Below are 10,191 nucleotides of genomic sequence, written 5' to 3'. Positions count from 1 at the left end.
TTTGTAACCAGTGAGACACAGCATTCCTCAAAAGAGATGACTTTCGGTTTCAGCATTACCGTAAAGCTGCAGAGTTGCTGATTCATGTGAGCACTTGGGACCCGACACTGACTTCTGAGAACACGTTCAAAAAGTACGGCGTTCAAGCAGGAACTGGGCGCAGAGAAAGAGCAGGGTAATGCTAGAAAGGGATGCAGCAGGCACAGTGCAAGGTGTCATCACTCATTTTGATTGGGTATTACAGCATGACGGATGAGGCCCCGCGGGCCACCGCGCGTCTCCTCCGTGCTTATTACAGCTGTTCTTAAGTGGGAGTTGATTTAGCTTAAATAGGTTGTTTCATAAGGAGAAGACACCGGCGCTGTCACCGCATCTCTGTTCCTTTGCACTGTATCCCGCCACTTTAATTGAATAATGCCTCCTCTACATACCTATTAGTGTGCTTAGCTACATACCATGCCCCTATAATTGCTTATACAACCCAGCTAATTCCACCACTCCCCTCCTTTCCTGTCTTTTCATGTGATATTTCACGCGGTTAATATAGAGAGTGCGCCGGCAAGGATAAAGACGGCTTGTTTAAAGGGTTATCAGGTCTGTGCAGCACCGTGATGTCTTTTATCCGCCCTCCATAATTAGTCGTGTAATCATTAAGCTGCAGTTTATCAGGTTTTAGGGCTTTTATTAATTACAACACTCGAGCGATTTCACGCCACTTTCACGGTCACGTAATTCACGAGCCATTGTCACGCTGTGTGTAAAAGAGAGATGAACAAGGATTTCACAATTGCGTCTGACATTATTGCAAAGATTTATCTGAGCTGGTACTGCTTCAATATTATCAAATTACAGACATCCTGAACGTGTCACGTGATGCAAACTGCTTTATATTACAGAGTTGGTTCTCTCGGGTCTTCTTAACACTGGTGATTGTACCAATAAGATGAATGTGCTTCATGATTTTAATCTACACTCAAAAAAGTCAACTAGCCACTTGCTTGATTTGCATGATACAAATATGTCTGATTAATAAGAATATAACGAGTTTACTTCTGTTAAATGATTCATTCTTGTTACTTGTAACTAAATTAAGAAATAATTAAATGAATTAGATCAGCACTTGTTGATTCAACGAGATTGAAGCGCTTCATATCAACAATTCTCTCTGGTGAGTCACTGCGCATGCTCAGCACTACGGCGGGAAGTTCGGGCACACGCGAGTCCAGAGACGGCTATAAGTGGAGTTTTTGAGCGGTCTAATTGTTCTGCATCCTTGATATTGAAGGTAAGTACTTGATATGTACCTGTTTGTAATTAATACTGTGGGATTATAGATTAAAAATAAGTTATTAGACACTGTGGCGATGTTTCTGCAGGTTTATTTTCCCATACTTGAAGCATAGGCTATGTTGGGTTCAATCATGTGTCTTCGTCGATACGAGTTTCACCTTAACGTTAATATATGCGCTACAATTTGGTGCATTTCTGTCACAATTCAATGTTAGCTACGCGCCTAACTATTTACTACATAACCCACGTTAAACCTGAACTCTACCTCAACCATGGGAGGGTAAAACAGGAGATAAGGTGAATGCAGAGTCGAACACACTCGTTTTTTTTTTTTTTTCTGTTTGTAAGTTAGTGTGACGTTAGCTGGTTTATGCCTAATGTGGCATTTTTACGACATACCCGGGGTATATTTACGTAATCTATCGGTTACATCAGAAACAACAGAAGTTAATGTTGAATGATCAATGTGCACTTCTCATCTATCCTTTCATGTTAACGTTTAGAGCTTTATTTATTTCTCTTTTGAGATTTTGCTGAGAGTGTGCCAACGGAGGGACTGTTGTTGTTATTATCTAAATTAACTAATATTGGCCTGGCCCTTCATGTGTATATCAGAAAAAAATATTACTTTAAACGTTCTGTAACTAGACATTTCTGTCTTTTCAAACATAGTTCCAAAATGCCACATGCTACCCAGTTTATTGAATACAGTATGCAAAAATTGTCAAGTAAAATCTATGATGCAGTCGACCATACATTTGAAATGTCCTAACAAAAGGAATAGTCTATAATTAAAGTCATGATGGAATAGGTTTGCATGGTTTTATTCAGGGAATATGGTTATTAATATAAGTAAAACACTTGATATTTAGTAACAACATGTAGTGGTATTTTCTTTGGCCCAGTTTTTAAAGTCATTCTTTGAAATTAGGAGAATACTGCTTGTGTTATGTGTTTTTCTGTTTTCTGGCCTTAGCATACACATTAGGGTAAATAAGTTGCAGTTTTGCAGATTAACTTTTAGACACTTTTTTTTTTTTCACAGTGAAAATGTTCCTTTTCTTCATACAAAAAAGAAATGCATCACAATATAAAGCTGGCGGCTGGCCCCTTGCTCTTCTGGTGTGAACCTCACCTTTTTTACATGGTAAGTCGTTTTTCTTAACACTCACATACAGTAATGTACAACTAACTATCCTTGATTACTGAACTTTCCTTTTCTTTCTCTTTCAGGGACATGTATGTGGCAGTGTGTTGCAAAGGAGAGTTGTAGGTACAAGTTACTTAAGCATTATAAACTATACCATTGTTTTGTAAGCGGCAATCATTATGTTTGTGTATATTTAAATTTAAGTTTGAGTTAATCTTGTCCCCACCCCACAGGATGACACTGCATACCCGAAGAGCCTGTGTCATCAAGTCTCTGTGCACCTACTTGAAAGAAGACCCTGAAAAACTAGTGAAGGCATATATGGTGAGTTGATAAGAAAATACAGCTTCAAAAGCCCATGCTTTTGTTTTATTGCAGTGCATTATATTCTAAGATGGTTCTAATGTTTTAGCCACCTCATTCATTTAAATATGGTGGCCAAATAAATTATAAAAATCTTATAATATAATGCACTGCAATGACAGCCCAGCACCCACTGTGACCTCAATAATAAACATAGTAGAATTATCACCTTTCTGACAGTTTCAACTTAAAACCTGAGAAATTATAACCTTGTAAATGTAGAATACATTTTCCTGTATCGGACTGACGTTTACTTAAAGGTATAGCGGAGGATCTTTCCGAATTTTAGATAAGAACCGCCCTCTCCACTTTTTGAAAAAATGCACATGCGCAACACTCTACCTGCTCCCGAGAGGGAACGCCTATTAAACGTGTGCGAGGTTCTCCTCGTGCACGCTCTGTTTACAAGTTGCTGTCGGCATCGCTCATACAAGATTACTTTCCAAAAGAAGATTTGCACTTTTTCTCCATATAGCATGCCAAACTTTACCTGTCGAGTAGAAACTTCGCGACTGAGGCATCAGTGGGAAGCCCAACCTGTGTTTTCAGCGCACGCCATCGTGTGAAACAATCTCCCAAAAACACTCGGTGACCCGGTGAAACGGCGAGCTTCAATGAATGGCTTAGCTCTAGCTCACCACACATAAACACCTGAAAGTGCGCATGCGCAGAAAACGAAAACTAAGGGACGAGCACGTACGACGGCCTTACGTAAACATATCACCAGAATGATTGACACTTAGGTGGACCAATAGTTTACACTACCCACCCGGAAAAAGAAAATCCTCCGCTATACCTTTAACATGTGTACCTAATAAAGCGGCCAGTGAGTGTATAATGTGCAATTCTTGTGATCTATATTTGAGCTAATTTTTGTTTGTGATCTTTCATATATTTCGTCCCACAGGATTCAGACATTGAGTCACAAAGTACCTTGGAGCAAACTGTGGGGGAGTGCTGTCTGACAATTACCCAGCAGACATTGGTGTCATAATTGAAGATGTGGAAGTCCTCAGTGAAATGAGTAGCATTGCACAGGCTTGTGCTCTGTTATTTGGACTGATATACTGTTTGAACTTGAGCTCAAATAAAATAAAATATTTTTTTTAAATTGTTTGCATGTTTTCTGTACTTTTTTTTTTTTATAGATTACTGAAGTTTTGGTAATGTCATGCTTAAGGCTGATTTATACTTCTGCGTCGGACCTACGCCGGAGTCTCTACGCTATAGACTACGCGTTGGTTTTCATTTATACTTCTGCGTCGTTGTCCACGTTGACGCACAATTACACATGCAGAGGGAGCATGTGAAACCCCAGGGAGTGATCCTAGCAGACCAATCACAGCGCTTGCATCCGCGTAGAGTTGACGCGTTGTTACATTTTTGGAGAGGTGCACGTCAGGGTACGCCGAAGGGTACGCGCGCTACACACAGCCTAAGACGTAGCTACGGCGTGAGTTCGACACAGAAGTATAAATTGGGCTTTAGTGCCGTCATCTAAAACAAATCTAATTGAAACAAAAAGATAGATATTCATTAAACTACCAAAACCATACATGAACAAGACATTAACTAGTTGATGTAACAAGGCAGAATTGTGTTGAATGGAAGTGCTTTGAGTGAATGAGAATAAATTTGATTAGTCTAACACAATACAAACATTTTGATTCAATTAGTTGTAGAGAAGTTGCATTGACATATTAAAATCATGTTTAACCTACAAATCAATATTGTGTTCAAATAAAATATTCAAAGCTTTCCAAGTTTACTTGATTTGATTAGATGCATAATGGGTGCTACGATTAAATCATGTTCATTCAACAATTTATTTTTTTGAGTGTACATTATAAGTTTCCTGTAATCCTAAGTCTGCAGTTTAATAATGAATTTGTTATAGGCCACTGTTCTTGCTCTATCCAGCTCAGTCATTTGGCTAACAATACGGTATTTGGCTCTATAAGATTTATTTGTGGATGTAGCCATTTTTGGCTTTCCGGAGCTGTCCAGTCAGCACCATCAAATGTTCCCACTGACATCAGCACCATAGACAGCTCCAAAAAAAGGCCTGTAGGACACCACTTAAAGAAACAGTTCAGACGAGTTGATTCAGATAAACAATTCTGTCATTATTTACTCACCCTAATGTCATTCCAAACCTGCTATTATTTTGTTCTGTGGATTTTCACAGATCTTTTCCATACAACAGCAGTTCGTGGGGGGCACAGGATGTCAAACTACAAAAAGGCTCTATAAAAGTAGTCCATACAACCTGTGCTTAATGTTCCAAGTCTTCTGCAGCCATACAATAATGTTGTGAGACGAATAGAAAGAATTTAAGCGATAATTCAATGATAGACATCCAACCTGTGCATGTTTTATTTGAGTATCTCCCTTTTCCTAACATCAAATTACAGTTTTTTGCAATCAGAAAGCACTGATCAGTCTCACAGCAAGACCTTTCTCTTTCTAGTCAATGATATGTTTTAAACACTTTAGTTTAAATTGCAATTCAGTTAAATTCAATACTAACAATAAACAATTTTTTACAGCATTTATTTATCTAGGTTCTAATGTTAATTTCTTAATATATTGTTCACTGTTAATCATTGTTTTTTTTTGTTTTTTTTCGGTAACACTTTAGAATACTGTTCCTTCATTAATGAATAACTACACAGGAACAAATGAGTAATGCACTATTAACATTGTAGTAACTACTATTAACTAACAAGAAACTCTGATTAACGAATTAGTAAGTCTAGTTCAGTCGAATGTGGTAGTTCACTATTAGCTAATCAGTAACTACTATTTTTCATACCTCACTGAAGACTACTAAGAACTACTATATACAGGTTCATAATTAATATTAATAATGCATAATATATAATAAGGTAATGGTAACTCATTAGTAATTAATCAAGTGTTACTACATCCTTCTAAAGGAACTACTAATAATTTGGATCAGTATTCTAAAGTGAAAAAAATTATAACTACCTAATATTGACTGAAGTCTTTGTAAGTTTTAAGGTTTTTGTAAGCTTATAATGACTCAAGTGTTACTACATCTTTCTAAAGGAACTACTAATTATTTGGATCAGTATTCTAAAGTGAAGATCATGGGAACACACTAGTAATGACTAAAGTGTGACCAAAACCATTGGAAGGAATTACTATTCAAAAGCTTACAAAAATCTCAAAAGCTTACAATGACTTCAGTCAATATTAGGTAGTTATCATGTTTTTCACTTTAGAATACTGATCCAAATAATTAGTAGTTCCTTTAGAATGATGTAGTAATACTTGAGGTTACCATTACCTTTTATTATAAATTATGCATTATTCATGTTAATTATGAACCTGTAGATAGTAGTTATCTGGGAGGTATGAAAAAAATAGTAGTTATTGATTAGCTAATAATGAACTACTACATTCATCTGAGCGCTATTACTTACTAATTTGTTAATCAGAGTTTCTTGTTAGTTAATAGTAGTTACTAGAATGTTAATAATGCGTTACTCGTTTGTTCCTGTGTAATTATTCATTAATGAAGGAACAGTATTCTAAAGTGTTACCGTTTTTTCTTATAATAATTTAACTGATGTTAATGTATACAACTTGAAATGGCGGGGAAAAAAATAGTTTTTGTGTTGATAAATATTTGTAAATTCATTAAAAGATTAATTATTTCATGTTATATATTGCATTAAGTAATGTTAACAAATTCAACATTATTGTAAAGTGTTACCTGTTTGTCTTTATAAACCAGTGATGGACTACAGAGATTAAAGTTGCTGGCACTGATTCATTGACGCACTTTTGTTGTTTATTCTATTGACAGAGGTCACGATGCTGATGAAGCTGCAGGATGTAAAACTCAACAAAAGTAGAACGCTGATATCCTATGTACAAAAAATAACAAAATGGTATTAATTGCTGATGCATTTATGAAATTGACACACTGATATTGGGAGCTAGGATGTCTTTTAAGGAAGTCAGTTCACAAACATTAACATCAAGCCAAGATGGAGCTCTGCCAAAGACAACACACACAGTCTCTCTCTCACACACACAAACATGGGCGATGCCAAGTATGCTGCCAGTCTTGCCCCACAAACCCAAACATTCATATTTGTCATCAAACCCCTCAACTGCACACACATATCTGTCCCACCCAACACAACGCCAGCTCTGGCTGCCTGAGGTGCCCGCTGGTTCTGCATGATTGATGATGCCGATTGAGAGGCAGATCATTTGGGTGCCCCTCGCTACCAAGGACGTAAATCACATCAGCCCACTCTAATGATTTCTCACAGACCCATTTGGCAGAATCCACAATAACCTATTGAGCCTTGCATGGGGACAAAAAAAACATCAATACAGTCAAATAATGATTTTATTTAAGCACTTTATCAAGGATTGACAAGCATTTTTCCAAGGTTGCATGGGGTAGAGAAGCTTCTGGACACAGTCAAGGTGGCTTGATATGTTAAAAATGTAAGAGTCACTGCAAGAGTATAGACTAAAAAACATGTCTGTTTCGGCCAGGTGGAATTAGTTGTTTTAACGAGTAAAGATGTCTGTGGCGTACTACAGTGATAAATGACGACCGGCAGAGCGGATTTGGACACTTGGTGCCCTGAGGGGCGACCCATTTCAACTTTTCATTAAAACGTCCAGCCAAGGCCAAGCCATGATTTGCTCCTAATTGATGAGGCCATTATGATCTAATTAACCACACATTTTCAAAGCCACTCTTATTTTGGCTTCTTCACGGCAGTGGAAAGCTCATTGGCACCAGAAATTCAGATATAATTTCCAAATGACAAAGGATGAAAATCACACTATAGGGCAAATTTACATCAAACATCATTTCACATTCATTTTAGCTCCTTAATTTTTGTATTAATATATAAAGTAACATATAGTTGATAAACAACTGATGTCACTTAAGAAACAAGTCTTATGGCTCTGTTTATTCTGCTTATGTCAGGCAATGTGTCCTGATAAGCCAATTCAGACCAGATTTGTATTGTCTCGCCTAACAATTGCCTCTTATGTAAAGTTCTTTAAATTTAAAAGTTCAGGGATTTGATTCACAGATTTTTCTGTTCACTCTAATTCAGCTGCAAAGTCTATACCAGGAGTTTAGTAATTGTGATTGAAATGTAAATATTTGTGAATGTGAAACTGACCACCAAAAACACAAATCACAGTGATCAAGATTTAGAGTTTGTATAAACCATTTTAAGGCCAATTCTTCCAACAAGAGTGTATTTAATTCAAATTAGCTTTTGGTTTTAGTCTAAGAATCATTCATGTTACTGTTTAGCCCTAAAATATTTTTTAAAAGAATTCAAATGTCCAACCTGGTCTTTGAATTTTAAATTATGAGTCCCTTCCAATGAAAGATCCTACTGGAAAGAATGAAATTCAGAAAAAAAATGGACTAAAAAAGACATTTTTGGTTTAAGCAGAAGTATTTCATTTACACTACTGTTCAACATTTTGGGGTTTGAAAGAATTTTTTTTTTAAAGAAATTAATACATTTATTCAGCTAAGATGCATTAAATTGATCAAAAGTGACAATAAAGACATTTAGAATTTAGAAGAACCTTTATATTAGAATGATTTCTAAAGGATCAGGTGACACTTATGAGTGATGACTGCTGAAAATTGAAATTCAGCTTTGCCATCGATAAATTACATTTGAAAATATATAAAAATAGAAAGCACTCATTTTAAATTGTAATCATATTTCACAATATTACTGTTCTACTGTAATAAATGAAGCCTTGGAGAGCATAAGAGACTTCAAAAACATTAAATAATCCTACCAATTAACCCCAGACTTTTGAACAATATAATTCTTAATAGATTCTTGGAAGATTGTTATCTTTTATGATTGGTGTCATATTGTGATTGAAATGTAATCACTATCCTGTAGTATTAACTCTGGATTGCTTAAAGGAATAATTCACTCAAAAATCAAAATTCATTTATCGGTTTTTCAGCCTCATATCTTTTGAACCCCTTTCTGGAGTTTTACAGCCCTTGGTTCCCAACTGCAGCATTAACACTCTTCAAAACATCTTCTTTTGTGTTACTTGGATGAAAGAAAGTTCTACAAAATGAGGTCATCTGTAAACCACATATTTGCTGTAAAAGGAGTTCCACCTTGAATTCAATGTAAATTATTTTGCTTAAAAGTGCCAGCCAAATGCATGAATGTAAATGTAAACAAACAGCTCTAAATAATGGTTTGATAACACAACATTCTCTTTCACAACGGTCTTATACAGTGAGGGGCACCCTTGCATGAAAGTCAGTTCAGTGAAAGTGTATGTGCATCTCCTTATTAGTAACACAAAGCTGGATAGGGAGATGTAAGGCTCTGTTCAAATAAGCTTGCTGTCCCCAGGCCAGGTTTTATGTGTGAGAAGGCCGGGAAAGAATAAGAAGGAATGGCTGAATGGTTGGATGAAACTTTCTTTTAATTTGAAAGTCTTGAGGGAATTGTGCATATAAAATTACAGCTCATTCGAGTGGATCTCGGGAACGCCACTAAAGAGGAAACAGAACAATGAAACGGAGAGAAATAAGATGATCTTGGGTGTTATCTTTTCCTCCTGCTATCATATTCTACACACAGTCTATCATGCAGGAAATGATAAATGTAAGTAATGCCACTGTAATCCATTACTAAGAACTGAGAGTTAGCATGAATAGGGCTGTGAAGTTGTGAGGGAGGGGATGGGGGTCTATCATCAAACTCAATTATCATCTTATTACAGGCTCTAAGTGGCCTCATATTAGGGTCATTGCCCTTAATTTCAGGGGGAAAATAATTGGTAACCCCCGTAATAGCAATACACAGACACCATTTAGCAAACCCTGAGGGGATCCTGTGGGATAATCAATGGGAAGTCTGGTATAACGCATTACAACCGTCATCTGATAAGTGTCCGTCTTTGTTTTTCTACGGTGCTAATCAAACTTAACGGAGACCTAAAGTGATGATTATGTAAATATAGTGCAAAGAAGGCGTTATTTAAAGAGATATTCCAACTGAAAATGAAAGTTTGCCCATTTACTCACCCTGATGTCATTCCAAATATAAGATATGTTGAGGAAAGTTTTTGTCCATATAATGAAAGTCAATGGGGTCAAAAACAACAATGGACCCCATTGACTTGTTTGTGTTCCTCAGAAGAAAGTATAGAGGCTTGGAATGACATGAAGGTGAGTAAATTATGAATTTTCATTTTTCATCCCTTGAAGTTTGCAAAATCATAACTTAATAAACTTCATCTTAAAGTGTGCAATTAAGTTTAATGATTTGCTTCGAAAGATCAGATTTGTTTGTGGCGTTTTTACTTTTTAGCCTGTTTAG

At 36.4% G+C, this 10,191-nt stretch overlaps 1 long non-coding RNA gene across 2 annotated transcripts; it reads left to right on the top strand.

Annotated features, from left to right (window-relative positions):
• Positions 1-994: 994 nt before the first annotated feature.
• LOC311276534 lies at positions 995-2,757 on the top strand. 2 transcript variants are annotated; one of them, XR_014625072.1, is made up of 4 exons: positions 995-1,285; positions 2,336-2,437; positions 2,524-2,563; positions 2,674-2,757. It is a non-coding gene; the product is annotated as an uncharacterized lncRNA (long non-coding RNA). The 2 variants fall into 2 exon arrangements; XR_014625073.1 differs by having other exon boundaries at positions 995-2,437.
• Positions 2,758-10,191: the final 7,434 nt, after the last annotated feature.

The sequence above is a fragment of the Rutilus rutilus genome (assembly GCF_951802725.1).
Source record: "Rutilus rutilus genome assembly, chromosome: 17".
Taxonomy (NCBI): domain Eukaryota; kingdom Metazoa; phylum Chordata; class Actinopteri; order Cypriniformes; family Leuciscidae; genus Rutilus; species Rutilus rutilus.
Note: the sequence above shows the minus strand (reverse complement) of the source record. Positions and strands in the feature narration are given on the sequence as shown.